This window comes from Dermochelys coriacea, chromosome 3, assembly GCF_009764565.3.
Source record: "Dermochelys coriacea isolate rDerCor1 chromosome 3, rDerCor1.pri.v4, whole genome shotgun sequence".
NCBI classification, from domain to species: domain Eukaryota; kingdom Metazoa; phylum Chordata; order Testudines; family Dermochelyidae; genus Dermochelys; species Dermochelys coriacea.
This window is the reverse complement of record NC_050070.1, coordinates 61,939,520-61,959,348: the sequence shown is the minus strand read 5'-3', so window position 1 is coordinate 61,959,348 and position 19,829 is coordinate 61,939,520. Positions and strand designations below refer to the sequence as shown.

The window sequence follows — 19,829 nt, the reverse complement described above, 5'->3', positions numbered from 1 at the left end:
ATGTAAAGAAAGAAACAGTGAAATACTCTATGTACACTGCTATGCGCATTTTTTGAACCTCATCCTAGAAGATGCATGCACTGCAAGTAAACAAAATAGAACTGTCTTTGATTTTTTTTCTTGTTATTCAGACTCTTTATGCCTTCATGGAGGAGAGTCCTGTGCGACATGCAGTAATGGAAATAAAAACCAGGGGCCTTACCCATGAACTAAATTCATTCAAGTTCATCTTTACCCTTCACATGATGCACCCTCTTCTCCAGATGGTGGTAAAGTGAGTAAGGCTCTTCAAGCTCCAGATCTCAACTTACTTACTGCAATGACAGGGGTGAAAAGCTTGTGTAACTCTTTGGCTGCAATGAGAAGTGGCCCAGAATATTTTCAATCTATTTTCAATGACAGTGTGAAAATGTGTGTAGAGAATGATATATCGATTCCTCCAGTTAAGAAGAGAAAAATGTCCACTCGTATTGATGATGTGTTTGAGTCCCAGCATCACTTTGATACAAAAGAAGAGCAGGAGAGAATAACATCCTTTTACCCACTCCTAGATTCAATGATTACCGGCATTGACCAGCAATTTGAACAGGAGACTTGTAAAATTGTGACTGCAATGGGAAAACTGCTGAGCTTAGACATTGGCAGGGACGATATGAGAATCATTGCCAACAAATTTAAAGTGTCCTTGGATGAGTTGGAAGCTGAAGTCGGATTGCTTTGGGGTTATGACAGATCTGTTCCTAAAGGTAGCACTACGAACAGCACCAGATATTGGCTAAAGGAATTGGATCGGTCTTCCATATTCCAGGCCTTTTACAAATCTATTTAATGCTTTGCAGTCTTACCTGTTACAAGCTGTTCATGTGAAAGAGCCTTTTCGAAACTAGCACATGAAAAAACCAAACTAAGAAGTACAATGTCCCAACAGCGCCTTGACTCACTCATGATTTTGTACATTGAACAAGAATTGGCTTTGTCAGTTAATTACAATGATGTGATTAAGGAATTTAAGTCCATAACACCTGGTGAGCGACGTCTCATTCTCTAGGACAGGAAGATGAAGAAACCTTAATCTGTTTTGGTCAATTTGGGTTAGCTTATTATCTCGTTAAAGATACAGTCAATTTTCATGATCTTTATCTTTGTATATGCCTGGTTATCACTACAGCAAAAATTTAGTATTTTGTGTGTCATTTTTTAAGTTTGTATTTTTTAAGTAAAGTTTAGTTAATTTAAAAAACATTAAGATTAGTTAAGTTTTAGTTTCTTTAGTTTATTTGATGAATAAAAATAAAGACCTTTATGATTGAGTATTCAATAAATGTTTGCCTTTAAAAAAAAATTCCCTGGATGCACACCCTAATGAAATGTGCTGCGCATGCCTATAGAGCTACTCGCTATAAAAACCACTGCTAGGGGGATGACTGGGTACAGGTGGTCATGTGGAAGATGTGGATCACAACATGGCCCCAAACAATGTGTTGCCTTTGAGAAATGCTGTCATAAATGTGGGGAAAATAATCATTTTGCAAAATGCTGCAGATCCCAAATGCAGAAAAATCAGTCAGAGGGATCTATGAGTAATGCCAGAAAATTCCAATCCATTGACAGTTCAAATGGACTCTGGCATTTCCCATCTGATCCTTTATCATCAACGTGCAAAGAAGAAAGTGTTAAGGAACAAGAGAACAACTCAGACACTAATGGAAGGCTAATACTGAGAAGATCAGAGTGGGACATTAAATGTCTTGAAAGACTCATAGATACTTGCTTAGCTGCCAGGAGAAGGGGTATTTGAGGAGAGTGAGTGGTAGACTCATTCAAGAGTGGTGTGCTGGTAATCTCTCCTCTCTAAGTAGTTGACACATTGGGTTTATGGAAATGTACTAGATGAGTTGAAACAAAAGGAGTACTTGTGGCACCTTAGAGACTAACAAATAAATTTGCAAAGAAATACATTTGTTAGTCTCTAAAGTGCCACAAGTACTCCTTTTGTTTTTGCGAATACAGACTAACATGGCTGCTACTCTGAAACCTAGATGAGCTGAGAATTTAATATATGTGTTAAGTCTCTGTTCAAAGGATGAGATAATGTTCAGGTTGTTTAATTTATTGCACCTATCTCTAAAGTGTTTCCTTTGATGTTTGAATTTGATTTGATTTGAATGAGTTGTTAGGATAGAAGTTTGCACTGTTAATTTTGGTTATTTTAGATTTTTGTTGAGGTTGTTGATTTGGCATAGTGCTTCTGAACACAAGCTGTCTGATCTATAAAATGATGTTACATGTAGTTAGTCCTCTATCCATTTTTACAATCTTTATCTTATTCTGTGTATGATGTATCAATGATTTGTAGCTCTTGGTAAAAAAAAAAAAACAAAAGGAGCAATAACAGATTAGGTAGTGTCACATGTATTGTGAGATTAAGATAGCCAGCTATAAAATGCAAGTTTTAACATGAGGGTTTGATGAAAGGACTGAGGTCCTGAAGCTGTAGACCTAATGAACCTTATGAAATTTATTGACAGTAGAATTCGGAGTAATAATCCAGAGAGGAAGATAATGGTTAAATACACTCAGATCGATCAGGGAATAATGGCTCCATTCCTTTTCTCTCAGCTATGAAATATACCTCTAAAGTGACCTTTGTTTTTTTTTTCTTTCAAGGAATCATTTGAAGATTAGACGGTGATTTTATACACTTAAAGTCTGTTCCTACTGAGAGCTTTTTGAGTCTATATACTGGAAGAGATCGCGGGGATATGTTCTTTCAGGAAAACCCAGATTAAAATCTCTAGCCTGTCAGTGTCCTTGCAAATGGCAGAACTTATCAAAAGGGTAAAGGTGTTTCTGTCCCTTCATGAATGAGTGAACTAAGCTCTGAATTTATGTGTCTTCTTTAATATGGTTTCCAACTTTGGAAAAAGGATATCAGTAATATTGTGCAATGCTAGAATTATAGTGAAACATCTGTCTAGTTCTTTACTGAGCTAACCAAAGTAATCTCAGACTTTAATATAAACTAACTGAGTTTTAATCATCTATACTGTAGGGATCTTTCCAAACTGCATATTTATTTATTTATGCAAATACAATTTTAAATATTTTTAAATGTGTGACAGGTTGGATCACAGAAACCTCCTTGGGGCTGCCAACTGATGTGCCAAGACTACTTCTGCCCCTGCTTTCCCTGCCCTCCCAGCTTGGGACTTCAGTGCCCTGCCTGGTTTGAGCCAGACCCGCTAGCCTGCTGCAAACCCAGACCCAGGTCTGAACCACGTCCCCTAACAACTGAAGGCTTAATTGAAAGCAGTTTAAGAAACGTTCCTGTCCTTAACACTCAGATGCTCAACTCCCAATGGGGTCCAAACCCCAAATAAATCTGTTTTACCCTGTATAAAGCTTATTCAGGGTAAACTCATAAATTGTTCGCCCTCTCTAACACTGATTTCCCTCGCCCCCTGCCAAGCATTCCCCCCCCCCGGTATTAATACTCTGGGTTAATTAATAAGTAAAAAGTGATTTTATTAAATAAAGAAAGTAGGATTTAAGTGGTTCCAAGTAATAGCAGACAGAACAAAGTGAATTACCAAGCAAAATAAAATAGAACATGCAAGTCTGTCTAAGAAAACTGAGTACAGATAAAACCTCACCCTCAGAGGAATTCCAGTAAGCTTCCTTTTACAGACTAGTCTCCTTCTAGTCTGGGTCCAGCAATCACTCACACCTCCTATAGTTACTGTCCTTTGTTCCAGTTTCTTTCAGGTACCCTTGGGGTGAAGAGGCTATCTCCTTAGCCAGCTGAAGACAAAATGGAGGGGTCTCCCACGGGCTTAAATAGACTTTCTCTTGTGAGTGGAGACCCCCTCCTATGCAAAGTCCAGCTCCAAGATGGAGTTTTGGAGTCACATGGGCAAGTTGTATGGGGAGACTTTGGCAAACCAGTAAAGTGCCTGAAACCACTATGGCTTATTGCTGAAAGCAGCCAAGTCAGCAGGCTATAAATTGGCCATTCAGCACTCTGTTTGACCAAGGCAGGAGGGGAGGGGGGGGAGTTTTGGGTGCCACAGAAAGGGCAGCTTGACCCCGCGTCCTTCCTGATAAGAATTGTGTTGAAGTAGCTGATACATGCATTTTCAAAGAGCAGGATGTGCCCCAGGAATGTCTATTGGGGCCTTAAGGCTGCAAACTCTGGAAAAACCCATACCTGGTTAATCGATAATCAGAAGGAACCTCTTGCTTGACTATTGAAACTGCTTACTTAACAAGTTTTCTTTAAGGGACATGTCATTCTATTACTAATGTATAAATAAGGGGGAAAAGTTTGAGATAGTTGGACTCTTAGTGGACTCTCCCTCTGAATTCATCTTGCAGTCCCCACCGGCAGACGGAAGATTTGGCCACTGGAAGCCTGCCGCTATGCCAATCGAGAGCCACACTCAGCTTTGGTAATTATCAAGGGTTGGGGATGTTTTACTAACCTTTTGCGGACGTGTGTTAGTGCTTGAGACTAAGTAAAGTTTAACTTTAAGTGAAAGCACTCTTGTGTTGTCCTGTTTGTGCCAGCCATCTATTGGTCGGACAGCCGTGTCTCCTCTGATTTATTTCCTGACACCACCTCACACAGAGTAAAAGTAACCAAGAGCTTTGGGTTGAAAGAATCCTGGGTAACAAAGTCACATCTCCATGCATGACTCCGTTTTTACAGGCAGCAGCCATTGCTTACATGCTACATTGAAGATCCTCAAGTAGACTTCTTGTGTGGATTGGAGCCTTCCAAAATCCATTGTGCATTAAGTGCTTCTTGATTGGGCACTTAACTTGCAAATTCCTTTCTAAAGAAGCTGACCAAATGCCTTACTAAGGTTATTTAAAATCAAACAAGTATACAGCCAATATTCATAACTTCGAATACGACAATGACACATGCATACAAATAGGATGAATAGATTCAGTAGATCATAACCTTTACAGAGATATGTTACATGGCATATGTAGCATAAAACATATTCCAGTTATGTCATATACACATTCATAAGCATATTTCCATAAAACCTTATGGGGGGCACCGTCACAAAATTATAATGACATTTTTCTTTTGCTTAAAGACAGTTTTAGCAAATTTTCACGTGTGGGTATAATATTCATGTGTGGATGATTCAACAGAAAGTTAGCATGGTCACACTGCATGCAGGACTATGTAGTAGTGAAATGAATTTCCTTTTTATTTTAAGTGGAAGGCAGGTCAGACAGCTCAGCAATGGATGGAGATAAATGACTTGTGTTTCCATACTGCACTGTTTAAAACTACAGCTGACGAGAAAACTGACAGAAACCACTGTTGGAAACCACTGTTCTGTTGAAATTGAAATGCTTCACAAAATCATATTGATTTTGCTGAAATTTAATTTTGGAGGAAAAAAGGGGGAAAGATCTGACAATGTCACAATATCCCATTTCAACGTTGTCAAAACAAAACATTTCTATTTTTCCTTTCAAAACAACCTTTCGGTTTGAATTTTTTTAAAACTTTGTATTATGTACTATAAAATAAAGACAAAATAAAAATGAAACAGTTGTCAAAAAATATTTTGATTGAGCCAAAATGATTTTTTTCCCCAGAATTTTCTTTCTGAGAATTTAAAAAAATGTCAGATCTTGTTCTGAATTGGAATGAAAACAAATTTCAAAAACTCAAAATCCTCCATGAACAGAAGTTCTGTTCTCCACTCAGTTTTAGTGTAGTGGTCATCTGGCACCTCCTTAAACTGGGAAAAGTGACCAGGAGGCTAAATTTCCCTCCCTTCAAACTGAGGAGGAGCAAGGAGGTTAAGATTGGTGGGGAGCAGAAAGAAATTGCCAGAGGGGAATAGAGGTGTATGAAAGCAGGCGAAGCCAAGCCTGGGTGGAGCCTACTATTAATGCCATGTCTGCTTGGTTTGCATTGCCCTCCTATGCCAATGTATTGGTCTAAAATATACTCCCATTTAAACACAAAGATTGCTAGTAATGGAGTAAATTTATCCCTGATTTAACTTCATTGACTTCAGTGCAGCATATCTGTCTGCACATTTATGTCTGTTGAGCTAAATTACACAACTGGCAATCTTGAAACCCAGGGCTGGTCTACACTACAAAGTTAGGTTGGCTTAAAAACATTGCTCGGGGCTGTGAAAAATTTCACACTCTGTGTTCTGTAATAAAGCCAACCTAAGCCTCAGTGTAGACACTGCTAGTTTGATCCCTAGACCTAGCTAGCACCTCTCAGAAAGATGGATTTACTAAAACTCCTTCTGACACTGTAATGAGCGTCTACATTCCAACAAGACAGCTGCAGCAGTACAGCTGTGTTACTATAGCATTTCCAGTGTAGACATACCCTCAGGTAAAAGAAAAGTAGAGATATGGAGGAAACAAGTCCCATGAAAATTTGAGATTTTGAAAATTTATCCCATCCCAAATAATTCAGGATAATAATTCAAACTACAAAATTTTCAAGAACCAAAAAAAAAATCCCAAAAAGTTTGATTCAGATCAATTGAAATATTTCATGTTGACAATTTTAAAAATGTTTAATTTTGATTTTGCCCATTTTAAACTGGAAAATCTTGTTATTACAGGTAACTTAAATTTCAAAACAAAAAGTTGTTTTGCCAGAAAATTAGTTTTTTTCGTTCAGAAAATATTGAAATGAAATCTTTTGACAATTTTGAACTTTTTTTCAAACTTTTCTTGAGCTGAGAAATTTGTTGAAACCAACCCTTCCCCAGAAAATATTTTGATTTCAACAAATTGGCATTTTTGACAAAATGTTTCAATGAAAAATTCCAGCAAGTTCTGAAGAAAATTATTGAAGCTGCTTTGTTTGTAGCTAGAAAGAACAGTCCTCTGAAATGGCTAATTTGTGCTCCTCTCCCCATTGGCATCTCCAGTAGGATGGTTACTACATGTTTGGAGCTTCAAAAAGGACTAGGTTTGAAGAAAGTATGACCAAAATACCTGCATAATTTATCAAAATGCTATAGAGAACAATGTGGAAATGTTTTCAATCAAAATGAAATCACTGAATATTTAGGGGTTTTTTGCCAGTTCTGTATTGAGTGTGATTTATGTGACATTACAGCTGAAAAATTTACAATAGCGAAAGGCCATTTTTGTCCTTAAAAACATTCTGGATGTAAATAGCTGTTTTGTGTGTGTTATGTGTACCAGGGCTTCTTGATATCATTGATTTCTGTGGTCTGAGGAAAATGTTGTAGTATCTCGCCAGTAAATTCAAAGCCTGACCAGTCAACATCTGCCAACCATTGCACACGTTTACTTTAGATATCTTTTTCTACTCTCAGTTGTTGTTCCAATTTAACTAAATCAGTATAACCCTTAGTGTGGGCACACTTATTTACTAATACAAATTACATTGATATAATACATACTTTTATAATGCTATAATGGCATCCACCCTTGTGGTTTGCACCCATTTAGTTAAATGAGTTTTTCCATTAATTCAGTTAAAACGTGATGAAAAAATGATGGTAAACAAGACCTAAGATAGGTAATTTCAGTCATCACTATGGAAACTGCTGGCTTTCTAATGCACAAGTTTCTGTGAGCGAAGCAAGCATTGTTATCAAATACTCCATAAATCAAATGTTGTTGTTAATACCCAAACTATTAAATGGCAACTTTGGAGAACTCCATTAATATCTTTGCTGCTACACAGGCAAACTGATTCAGAGCTTGCCATTCCTTTCTGTATCAGCCCAGCATCTGCCAATAGTGAAGAAATAAGAGTTAATATTTAAGAATCTTGGAAATGATTATAGCAGCATTTCACTTGATGCTTTCTGAGTACAGGTTTCAGAGTAGCAGCCGTGTCAGTCTGTATTCGCAAAAAGAAAAGGAGTACTTGTGGCACCTTAGCGAGGTGCCACAAGTACTCCTTTTCTTTTTTCTGAGTACAAGGATTCATCATCCAGAATCTTGCAGTACAAGACCAGGATGATTTTCCCATTAGAAATCAGGAATCCCTGCAATTTGATTTTTTACCACATTTGATAAACACAATATTGTGCCTAAGCTCTAAAGTGAAGTTTTCTCCTCTTGGGATCCTCCAGAGACTGTGATCTGTAGCTAAAGAGAAATTAAAAAAAAAAGAAGACAATAACTGAGTTTTCTTGTTCCTTTTTAGGTTTCAATATTGTGACTTTTATAGAGGCATCTGAACTCGGAGCCATTAGTGTTTGTTTGTACGCCTACCAGAAGATTATGGTATGTGGATCTGTCTAGCTCCCCTGTTAGTTCCTCTTTGCCTCCCTCACAAAAATCACTTTTCAACAGAGACAGGAAAGCTATCTTCATGTTCTGTTGTATAGACCCTGATTTTCTATGGCAGAAATTGCTGTGGGATCTCTGTATGTCCCTGTACTTGAAGGGAACTCTATTATTTCAAAAGTACAACAATTCCCCACAGAGACAATCTTCTGGACAATTCAGTATTACTAAATGGCATTCTAAAAAATATTTCTTAAGCACCCTCTGGTACAGTACTCTCCTAAACTGTGAGCTACTGTGCTGGGATGCTGTTGCCTGAATTGCCAATGGGAAACACATCTTAAAGCAAGTTGTATGTAAGAGGGAGCCTGCTGGGCTGTTTCAGGAAAAATCTCTATTTAGAGGCTGCATCCTGTTTTTTCCTCACCAGTTACTCCTTATCTTCTCCTTCTATCGGAAGGGTAGCCATGTTAGTCTGTGTCCACAGAAACAATGAGGAGTCCAGTGGCACTGTAAAGACTAACAGATTTATTTGAAAAACTCACTTCTTCAGATGAAGTGGGTTTTTTACCCATGAAAGCTTATGCCCAAATAAATCTGTTAGTCTTTAAGGTGCCACTGGACTCCTCGTTATTTTCCCCTGTGACATTTCCCCATAATACTGGAAAGTAAGTGGCCATCCCCTACTCCCAGCTGCATAAACCCTATGAAAATTAATACAAAAACAACATCATTAAGAAAGCTTCAGGGGACACCACCACCAAACCCTCCTTAACTAGCACATGGACTATACTCTCTTCACTAGATTATATTTATTGACCCACAGCATCTGAAAAAAAATAACCAGTAATTTAACCAATAATTTTCTAGGGGAAGGATACAAATATTCCACATAAAAGCAAAGAGGTAACAGAAATATTTTAATTAACATCATTCTTCCTGCCAATATCAGGGTCAATGTCTTCCACTCATCATCTTTAACCTGACAGGAGGCAAATTGCTCTCCCAGTTCAGCTCAGCTCAGCTACTGAATCACTGCTAAAAGTTACTCCCAAAGTATCTATAACCCTGCAAGGGCTCATCACAATTTGCAGCTCCTCTGAAAGAGTAAAAGAGTAACCCAAAATCCCCACCCACAAACCTTTGCTCTTTTTCATGTTGATCGCTGCTCGCTGCTCGGGCTGCAGCTGAACAATTGTTTAAGGTGTCAAAAAAATCTCTCTATCTTTTGGCCTGACTCCAGCACTGTGATGTCATCCACATGGGTGAAAATTGACATTGACAGAGTGAAATTCTCCCTTAAACTATACATTTATGCTCTGAAATCCTGTTACCACATGCTTCCTGCAGCAAAGGGTCTAAAGAAAAACAATACAACAGGGAAATCAAGGGACTTGCCTTACCACAGAATGTATCTATATAGCTTTCCTCATTCCCCCATCTCATCCTGCAAATATATCAGAGAAGGCTGTCCCACTTTTTGTCCTAAAAGTTCTTTGCAGATTTAACTGATTCCAGCTTTCTCCTTCAATACAGTACCATTTCCTTAACTTCTTCTAAGACCCTTATTTCTTTGTATTCCCCATCTCACAATCGACTATGAAGATCTGTCAAATGCTCTGCAATACTAAATAATGCTTGTAATCAGTTGTGTACAGATGTCCTGAAGAGGAACATAGAGAGATCTCCAGGCTCCACTTTGGTCCATTCCCACCATTCCATCTGGGATGCATAAAACTCCCAAACTGTTTCTCATTCCATAAGAACAAGAAGAACAGACAGCTGCAGCAGCACAGGAGCTAGCAAACAGAGCTCTAAACAGGGGAGTTTGAGTGGGAGTTCTGTTGGAGGAGAAGGTAGTTGTACTTGGTTTTGTATTTGTGTGTATGTGTGTAGGGGCTTTGTGCTGGGAGAGCAGCTGAGCCCTGCTTAGGGGGTGGGGCTTCTGACTAGGGGTCCTATAAAGGTAGCCAGCCAGTCAGGCAGTGGCACAGACAGCTGCAGCGGCACAGGAGCTAGCAAACAGAGCTCTAAACAGGGGAGTTTGAGTGAGAGTTTGCAAGGGAGTTTGGATTGTGGTGCTTGTTTGGGGTTTGCTTTTGCTGGGGGGGGGTGGTGGTCTTTTTGGTGTGGCTTGTGTTTCCCAGATTAACAGGATTTAGGTGGGAAGGCGATGACAGATACAGAGGCAGCTGTGGGAGTGACTCCTGTAGTGGAAGACACATTGAGGATGACTGAATGTGGAAGCTGTGGTATGTACATGATCCTGGAGGGGGGAACCGGTAAGAGTTTTTTCTGCATGAAATGCCGTCTGATAGAGCTGATGGAGGAAAAGATCCGAGGTTTGGAGATGCAGGTGGAAAGTCTCGTTGAGTTTAGGAAGGGGTTTGAGCAGATGATGGAGCAAAGATATGAGGTATCTGAAGGGAAAAGCTCAGACTCACAGATGGAAGCAGGGCTGGGGAATTTTGAGGGGAGACTGGGTGAGGAAAGTGGTCAGTGGAAGCATGTGACTAAAAGAACCAGGCAGAGGAAAAGACGGGCTAGTGAAGGAGAAATAGAGCTTAGGAATAGGTTTGCAGAGTTGGAAAATGAAGAAGGGGCTCAGCAGGTACTTGTTGAAGGTGGAAGGGTAAGGAAGAAGAGAAAAGAGGCTAGTCCTATAGGAAAAGGGGAAGAGTCAAGGGAGACTACACCAAATATGAGCCCCAGGAGGATACAGGATGGGTTGAAGAAGATTGTAAGGGAAAATAGGAATGGAAAGAACTTGCAGCCAGAGGGAACAGGGGAGAGACTGGAGAATAGCACCGTCACCAGGAAAAGGCAGGTCTATGTGATCGGGGACTCTTTATTGAGAAGAATAGACAGGCCTGTAACTAGAGCTGATCCAGAGAATAGAAGGGTGTGTTGTCTTCCGGGTGCTAAGATATGGGATGTAGACCTGAGGTTGAAAAGGATCCTAAAGGGAGCGGGAAAGAATCCCCTAATTATCCTTCATGTGGGAACAAATGATACGGCTAGATTCTGGCTGGAAAGTATTAAGGGAGACTATGCTAGGCTGGGGAAGACGCTTAAGGAAATTGAGGCTCAGGTGATCTTTAGCGGGATCCTTCCTGTTCCTAGAGAAGGGCAACAAAGGTGTGACAAGATTATGACTGTCAACAGATGGCTTAGGCAGTGGTGCTATAAGGAGGGCTTTGGGATATATGGCCACTGGGAGGCATTCACGGACAGAGGACAGTTCTCTTGGGATGGACTTCATCTGAGTAGGGAAGGAAATAGACTTCTAGGCTCGAGGCTGGCACAACTGATAAAGAGAGCTTTAAACTAGGAATTAGGGGGAAATGGATGGGAGATGGATGGGAGATGTCCAGGAAATCTCCACGCCAGATTTTAGCATTGAGAGGGAGGACGACGAAGTAAGAAAGGATACAGCCGTGGGTAGGAGAATGTATATAAGGAGCGAGGGCGGTGTGGATACTAGTCTAATAGGTTATACTGGCTGTAGAATGACTGTGCCTAATAGGGTACAAAATGTGAGCGAGGCCAAACAGCAAAAATTAAGAGGTTTGTACACCAATGCGAGGAGCCTAGGTAACAAAATGGAGGAACTAGAGCTACTGGTGCAGGAAGTGAAACCAGATATTATAGGGATAACAGAAACATGGTGGAATAGTAGTCATGACTGGACTACAGGTATTGAAGGGTATGTGCTGTTTAGGAAAGACAGAAACAAAGGTAAAGGGGGTGGAGTAGCATTGTATATCAATGATGAGGTAGAATGTAAAGAAATAAGAAGCGATGCAATGGATAAGACAGTCCGTCTGGGCAAAAATTACATTGGGGAAGAAAACTAGTAAAGCCTCTCCTACGATAGTGCTTGGGGTGTGCTATAGACCTCCGGGATCTAATTTGGATATGGGTAGAGCCCTTTTTAATGTCTTTAATAAAGTAAATACTAATGGAAACTGCGTGATCATGGGAGACTTTAACTTCCCAGATATAGACTGGAGGACCAGTGCTAGTAATAATAATAGGGCTCAGATTTTCCTAGATGCGATAGCTGATGGATTCCTTCATCAAGTAGTTGCTGAACCGACTAGAGGGGATGCCATTCTAGATTTAATTTTGGTGAGTAGCGAGGACCTCATAGAAGAAATGGTTGTAGGGGACAATCTTGGCTCAAGTGATCATGAGCTAATTCAGTTCAAACTAAATGGAAGGATTAACAAAAATAAATCTGCAACTAGAGTTTTTGATTTCAAAAGAGCTGACTTTCAAAAATTAAGGAAATTAGTTAGGGAAGTGGATTGGACTGAAGAATTTATGGATCTAAAGGTAGAGGAGGCCTGGGATTACTTTAAATCAAAGCTGCAGAAGCTACCGGAAGCCTGTATCCCAAGAAAGGGGAAAAAATTGGAAGTTGTAGACCAAGCTGGATGAGTAAGCATCTTAGAGAGGTGATTAAGAAGAAGCAGAAAGCATACAGGGAGTGGAAGATGGGAGGGATCAGCAAGGAAAGCTACCTAATTGAGGTCAGAACATGTAGGGATCAAGTGAGACAGGCTAAAAGTCGAGTAGAGTTGGACCTTGCAAAGGGAATAAAAACCAATAGTAAAAGGTTCTATAGCCATATAAATAAGAAGAAAACTAAGAAAGAAGAAGTGGGGCCGCTTAACACTGAGGATGGAGTGGAGGTTAAAGATAATCTAGGCATGGCCCAATATCTAAACAAATACTTTGCCTCAGTCTTTAATAAGGCTAAAGAGGATTTTAGGGATAATGGTAGCATGAGAAATGGGAATGAGGATATGGAGGTAGATATTACCATATCTGAGGTAGAAGCGAAACTGAAACAGCTTAATGGGACTAAATCAGGGGGCCCAGATAATCTTCATCCAAGAATATTAAAGGAATTGGCACCTGAAATTGCAAGCCCATTAGCAAGAATTTTTAATGAATCTGTAAACTCAGGAGTAGTACCGAATGATTGGAGAATTGCTAATATAGTTCCTATTTTTAAGAAAGGAAAAAAAAGTAAAAAACATCTGTAGTATGCAAGGTCCTGGAAAAAAATTTGAAGGAGAAATTAGTTAAGGACATTGAAGTCAATGGTAAATGGGACAAAATACAACATGGTTTTACAAAAGGTAGATCATGCCAAACCAACCTGATCTCCTTTTTTGAAAAAAAGATTTTTTAGATAAAGGAAATGCAGTGGATCTAATTTACCTAGATTTCAGTACGGCATTTGATACCATGCCACATGGGGAATTATTAGTTAAATTGGAGAAGATGGGGATCAATATGAACATCAAAAGGTGGATAAGGAATTGGTTAAAGGGGAGACTGCAACGGGTCCTACTGAAAGGCGAACTGTCAGGCTGGAGGGAGGTTACCAGTGGACTTCCTCAGGGATCGGTTTTGGGACCAATCTTATTTAATCTTTTTATTACTGACCTTGGCACAAAAAGTGGGAGTGTGCTAATAAAGTTTGCGGATGATACAAAGCTGGGAGGTATTGCCAATTCGGAGAAGGATCGGGATATTATACAGGAGGATCTGGATGACCTTGTAAACTGGAGTAATAGTAATAGGATGAAATTTAATAGTGAGATGTGTAAGGTTATGCATTTAGGGATTAATAACAAGAATTTTAGTTTTAGTTATAAATTGGGGACGCATCAATTAGAAGTAACGGAAGAGGAGAAGGACCTTGGAGTATTGGTTGATCATAGGATGACTATGAGCTGCCAATGCGATATGGCTGTGAAAAAAGCTAATGCGGTTTTGGGATGCATCAGGAGAGGCATTTCCAGTAGGGATAAGGAGGTTTTAGTACCATTATACAAGGCACTGGTGAGACCTCATCTAGAATACTGTGTGCAGTTCTGGTCTCCCATGTTTAAAAAGGATGAATTCAAACTGGAGCAGGTACAGAGAAGGGCTACTAGGATGATCCGAGGAATGGAAAACTTGTCTTATGAAAGGAGACTTAAGGAGCTTGTCTTGTTTAGCCTAACTAAAAGAAGGTTGAGGGGAGATATGATTGCTCTCTATAAATATATCAGAGGGATAAATACAGGAGAGGGAGAGGAATTATTTCAGCTCAGCACCAATGTGGACACAAGAACAAATGGGTATAAACTGGCCACCAGGAAGTTTAGACTTGAAATCAGACGAAGGTTTTAACCATCAGAGGAGTGAAGTTTTGGAATAGCCTTCCAAGGGAAGCAGTGGGGGCAAAAGATCTATCTGGTTTTAAGATTCTACTCAATAAGTTTATGGAGGAGATGGTATGATGGGATAATGGGATTTTGGTAAGTAATTGATCTTTAAATATTCAGGGTAAATAGGCCAAATCCCCTGAGATGGGATATGAGATGGATGGGATCTGAGTTACCCAGGAAAGAATTTTCTGTAGTATCTGGCTGGTGAATCTTGCCCATATGCTCAGGGTTTAGCTGATTGCCATATTTGGGGTCGGGAAGAAATTTTCCTCCAGGGCAGATTGGAGAGGCCCTGGAGGTTTTTCGCCTTCCTCTGTAGCATGGGGCATAGTTGACTTGAGGGAGGCTTCTCTGCTCCTTGAAGTCTTTAAACCACGATTTAAGGACTTCAATAGCTCAGACATGTGTGAGGTTTTTCATAGGAGTGGGTGGGTGAGATTCTGTGGCCTGCGCTGTGCAGGAGGTCGGACTAGATGATCAGAATGGTCCCTTCTGACCTTAGTATCTATGAATCTATGAAACAATGCCTTCAGCCTTTCTAACTACAACTGCATTATTGAATAAATAATTATTTAGTTTCCAATAACTCTGGCCAAAAGCTATGGTTCTGTACTCCCAAGTTCAACACAGACCAAGCAGTGGTCAGAAAACTCTGCACTGCACATCGTTTGATCATTGAGGTAGCTTTCACATACAGCCTGTCCAATTGACTACCCGATTAGCCTCTAAAAATGTAAGTGCCCCCTCCTTTCTTAAATGAGGATGCCCCAAAACATCCTTTTCAGGATGGATCGGTAAAAAATTACTAGCTGGCTATTTAACTAGTAGTTCTAGGAAGAAATGTACATGTGAAACATCTGTAGCGTTTATGGGACAGTAAAGATAGCTAAAGGGTTAATACAGAATGTTTTGGTCACTGTGGAAATGTATATTTAGCACACAATCTTATTATTGCATTGTGGTAGTGCTCTATGGCCCTAGTCAGGCTTGGGGTCCACTGGACAGGGCCCTGTACAAATACCCATGAAGACATTGACCCAAATCCTCAGCTGGTGTATAGCAGTGATTATTAGTGTTTTATGTGAGGCTTGTTTGGCGGCCCTGTGAAATCAGATAATGGCTATTGTTCCCTACCAAACTCATCCAGATTCAAACCAGCAACATAGAGGTAAAAGTTCTGTAACCCATTACCAACCCTGGGTATCGCTCAGTCCTCATTATGAATAGTTCAGAGGACAATCAGATTGGGAGAACAGGCTTTCAGTTTATTTTTTGATCTCTGCAGAAAGACTTTTAATGCCACAGTCACAAGAAGTTAAGGAATAATTTCATCCCCTCAAACTATGGCAGATTTAAATTAAATAAAGTTTTTATTAAGTAAATAAGCGATGCCTGTTTAATTATTGCCAAAGCTTTTAACTCTTCTAGAATTAAAAACAAATATTTTTTAGATCAATGGGGAAAAAATCCAGCACAGAAGAAATTTATTAAAAAAGACAAAAGAAGCAACATGTCACTCTTTTAAAAATATTTAACTGTCTTGCGTGGTAGGGGAAAGTAATGAAGAGAAAATGATGGGGCAAAAATCTTTGAAGAACAGAAAATAAAGTGCTATTTTTACAGTTCTCTTATGCTTTTCAGATTGCAGTATTTTACAGAGACTTACAGATAATAAAGAAGCTGCGCTCCTATGCTTGACTGAGTGCTTTCTCCACACACCACAGGGTTTTTACTCTTTTCTTTTTTATCACATTGATCTTCTCTTGTGCCTCTGCTTCTAAGACACCATTAGGCTCCAATGAGTGCTGATAGTGAACAACAAAACAAGGTACTCCAATGTATTCCCATATTAGGGGTTACTGGGATGGCATTCAATAATATAGATTGGACTGTCTCTTCCATTTAAAGCATATTTTTAAAAGGTAGATTTACTGAATTATTATTAGTATTTGTACTAAAGTAGCATGTAGATCTTGATCAGGGCCACATTCATAAATTCCATGTTCAGAAGGGACTACTGTGATTATTTTGTCTGACCTCCTATATAACAATGGCCATAGAACTTCCACAAAATAATTACTAGAGCATGTTTTTTAGAAAAAATATCCAATCTTGATTTAAAAAATTCTCAGTGATGGAGCATCCATTATGGCTCTTGGTAAATTGTTCCAATGATTAATTACTCTCATCATTAAAAATTTACATCTTATTTCCAGGCTGAATTTGTTTATCTTCAACTTCCACCCATTGGATCAGGTTATACCCTTCTTTGCTAGATTGAGCCCATTATTAAAAAATTTGTTCTCCAGATAGGTACTTATAGACTGTAATCAAGTCACCCCTTAACCTTCTCTTTATTAAGCAAAATAGCTTGAGCTCTTTGAATCTATTACTGCAAGGCATGTTTTCAATCATAGATTCATAGAATATCAGGGTTGGAAGGGACCTCAGGAGGTCATCTTGTCCAACCCCCTGTTCAAAGTAAGACCAATCCCCAACTAAATCATCCCAGCCAGGGCTTTGTCAAGCCGGGCCTTAAAAACCTCTAAGGATGGAGATTCCAGCACCTCCCTAGGTAACCCATTCCAGTGCTTCACCACCCTCCTAGTGAAAAAGATTTTCCTAATATCCATCCTAAACCTCCCCCACTGCAACTTAAGACCATTACTCCTTGTTCTGTCATCTACTACCACTGAGAATAGTCTAGATCCATCCTCTTTGGAACCCCTTTCAGGTAGTTGAAAGCAGCTATCAAATCCCCCCCCCATTCTTCTCTTCTGCAGACTAAACAATCCCAGTTCCCTCAGCCTCTCCTCATAAGTCATGTGCCCCAGCCCCCTAATCATTTTTGTTGCCCTCCGCTGGATGCTTTCCAATTTTTCCACATCCTTCTTGTAGTGTGGGGCCCAAAACTGGACACAGTACTCCAGAGGAGGCCTCACCAATGTCAAATAGAGGGGAATGATCATGTCCCTCAATATGCTGGCACTGCCCCTACTTATACAGCCCAAAATGGTGTTAGCCTTCTTGGCAAAAAGGGCACACTGACTCATATCCAGCTTCTCATCCACTGTAACCCCTAGGTCCTTTTCTGCAGAATTGCTACCTAGCCATTCGGTCCCTAGTCTGTAGCAGTGCATGGGATCTTTCTGTCCTAAGTGAAGGACTCTGCACTTGTCCTTGTTGAAGCTCTTCAGATTTCTTTTGGCCCAATCTTCTCATTTGTCTAGAGCCCTCTGTATCCTATCCCTACCCTCCAGCGTATCTACCACTCCTCCCAGTTTAGTGTCATCTGCAAACTTGCTGAGGGTGCAGTCCACGCCATCCTCCAGATCATTAAATTAAGATATTGAACAAAACTGGCCCCAGGACAGATCCTTAGGGCACTCAGTTTGATACCAGCTGCCAACTAGACATGGAGCCATTGATCACTGCCCATTGAGCCCGATGATCTAGCCAGCTCTCTATCCACCTTATAGTCCATTCATCCAGCCATACTTCTTTAATTTGCTGGGAAGAATTCTGTGGGAGACCATGTCAATAGCTTTGCTAAAGTCAAGGAATAACACGTCCACTGTTTTCCCTCATCCACAGAGCCAGTTATCTCATCACAGAAGGCAATTAGATTAGTCAGGCATAACTTACCCTTGGTGAATCCATGCTGACTGTTCCTGATCACTTTCCTCTCCTCTAAGTGCTTCAGAATTGATTCCTTGAGGACCTGCTCCATGATTTTTCCAGGGACTGAGATGAGGCTGTCTGGCCTGTAGTTCCCCGGATCCTCCTCTTTCCCTTTTTTAAAGATGGGCACTACATTAGCCTTTTTCCAGTCGTCCGGGACCTCTCCCGATCGCCATGAGTTTTCAAAGATAATGACCAATGGCTCTGCAATCACATCAGCCAACTCCTTTAGCACTCTTGAATGCAGCACATCTGGCACCATGGACTTGTGCTCATGCAGCTTTTCTAAATAGTCCTGAACCCCATGCTGTGCTGCCCAGTGCAGTAGTCTGGGAGCTGATCTTGTTCGTGAAGACAGAGGCAAAAAAAGCATTGAGTACATTAGCTTTTTCCACATCCTCTGTCACTAGGTTGCCTCCCTCATTCAGTAAGAGGCCCACACTTTCCTTGACTTTCTCTTATTGCTAACATACCTGAAGAAACCCTTCTTGTTACTCTTAACGTCTCTTGCTAGCTGCAACTCCAAGTGTGATTTGGCCTTCCTGATTTCACTCCTGCATGCTTGAGCAATATTTTTATACTCCTCCCCAGTCATTTGTCCAAGCTTCCACTTCTTGTAAGCTTCTTTTTTGTGTTTAAGATCAGCAAGGATTTCACTATTAAGCCAAGCTGGTCGCCTGCCATATTTACTATTCTTTCTACTCATCGGAATGGTTTGTTCCTGTAACCTCAATAAGGAGTCTTTAAAATACAGCCAGCTCTCCTGGACTCCTTTCCCCCTCATGTTATTCTCCCAGGGGATCCTGCCCATCAGTTTCCTGAGGTTGTTGAAGTCTGCTTTTCTGAAGTCCAGGGTCTATATTCTGCTGCTTTCCTTTCTTTCCTGTGTCATGATCCTGAACTCAACCATTTCATGGTCACTGCCTCCCAGGTTCCCATCCACTTTTTCTTCTTCTCCTAACTCTTCCTGATTTGTGAGCAACAGATCAAGAAGAACTCTGCTCCTAGTTGGTTCCTCCAGCACTTGCACCCGGAAATTGTCCCCTACACTTTCCAAAAACTTCTTGGATTGTTTGTGCACCGCTGTATTGCTCTCCCAGCGGATATCAGGGTAATTGAAGTCTCCCATGAGACCCAGGGCCTGCAATCTAGTAAATTCCATTAGTTGCTGGAAGAAAGCCTCATCCACCTCATCCCCCTGATCTGGTGGTCTATAGCAGACTCCCACCCTGACATTTTCTGCCTGCCTGTCCTTCCTGAACAGTTTATATCTATCCATGACAGTACTCCAGTCATGTGAGTTATCCCACCAAGTCTCTGTTATTCCAATCACATCATAATTCCTTGACTGTGCCAGGACTTCCAGTTCTCCCTGCTTGTTTCCCAGGCTTCTTGCATTTGTGTATAGGCACTTAAGGTAACTCGCTGATTTTCCCTCTCTCAGTATGAGGCAGGAGCCCTCCACTCTTGTGCTCTCCCACTTGTGCTTCCTCCCGGTATCCCACTTCCCCACTGACCTCAGGGCTTTGGTCTCCTTCCTCCACTGAACCTAGTTTAAAGCCCTCCTCACTAGGTTAGCCAGCCTGCTTGCGAAGATGCTCTTCCCTCTCTTCGTTAGGTGGAGCCCATCTCTGCCTAGCACTCCTC

At 40.5% G+C, this 19,829-nt stretch overlaps 1 long non-coding RNA gene across 1 annotated transcript; it reads left to right on the top strand.

Annotated features, from left to right (window-relative positions):
- The first annotated feature begins 283 nt into the window (after positions 1-283).
- On the top strand, positions 284-16,970 carry LOC122459659. Its single transcript, XR_006280481.1, has 3 exons — positions 284-979; positions 8,831-8,833; positions 16,927-16,970. It is a non-coding gene; the product is annotated as an uncharacterized LOC122459659 (long non-coding RNA).
- The last annotated feature ends 2,859 nt before the right edge of the window (positions 16,971-19,829 follow it).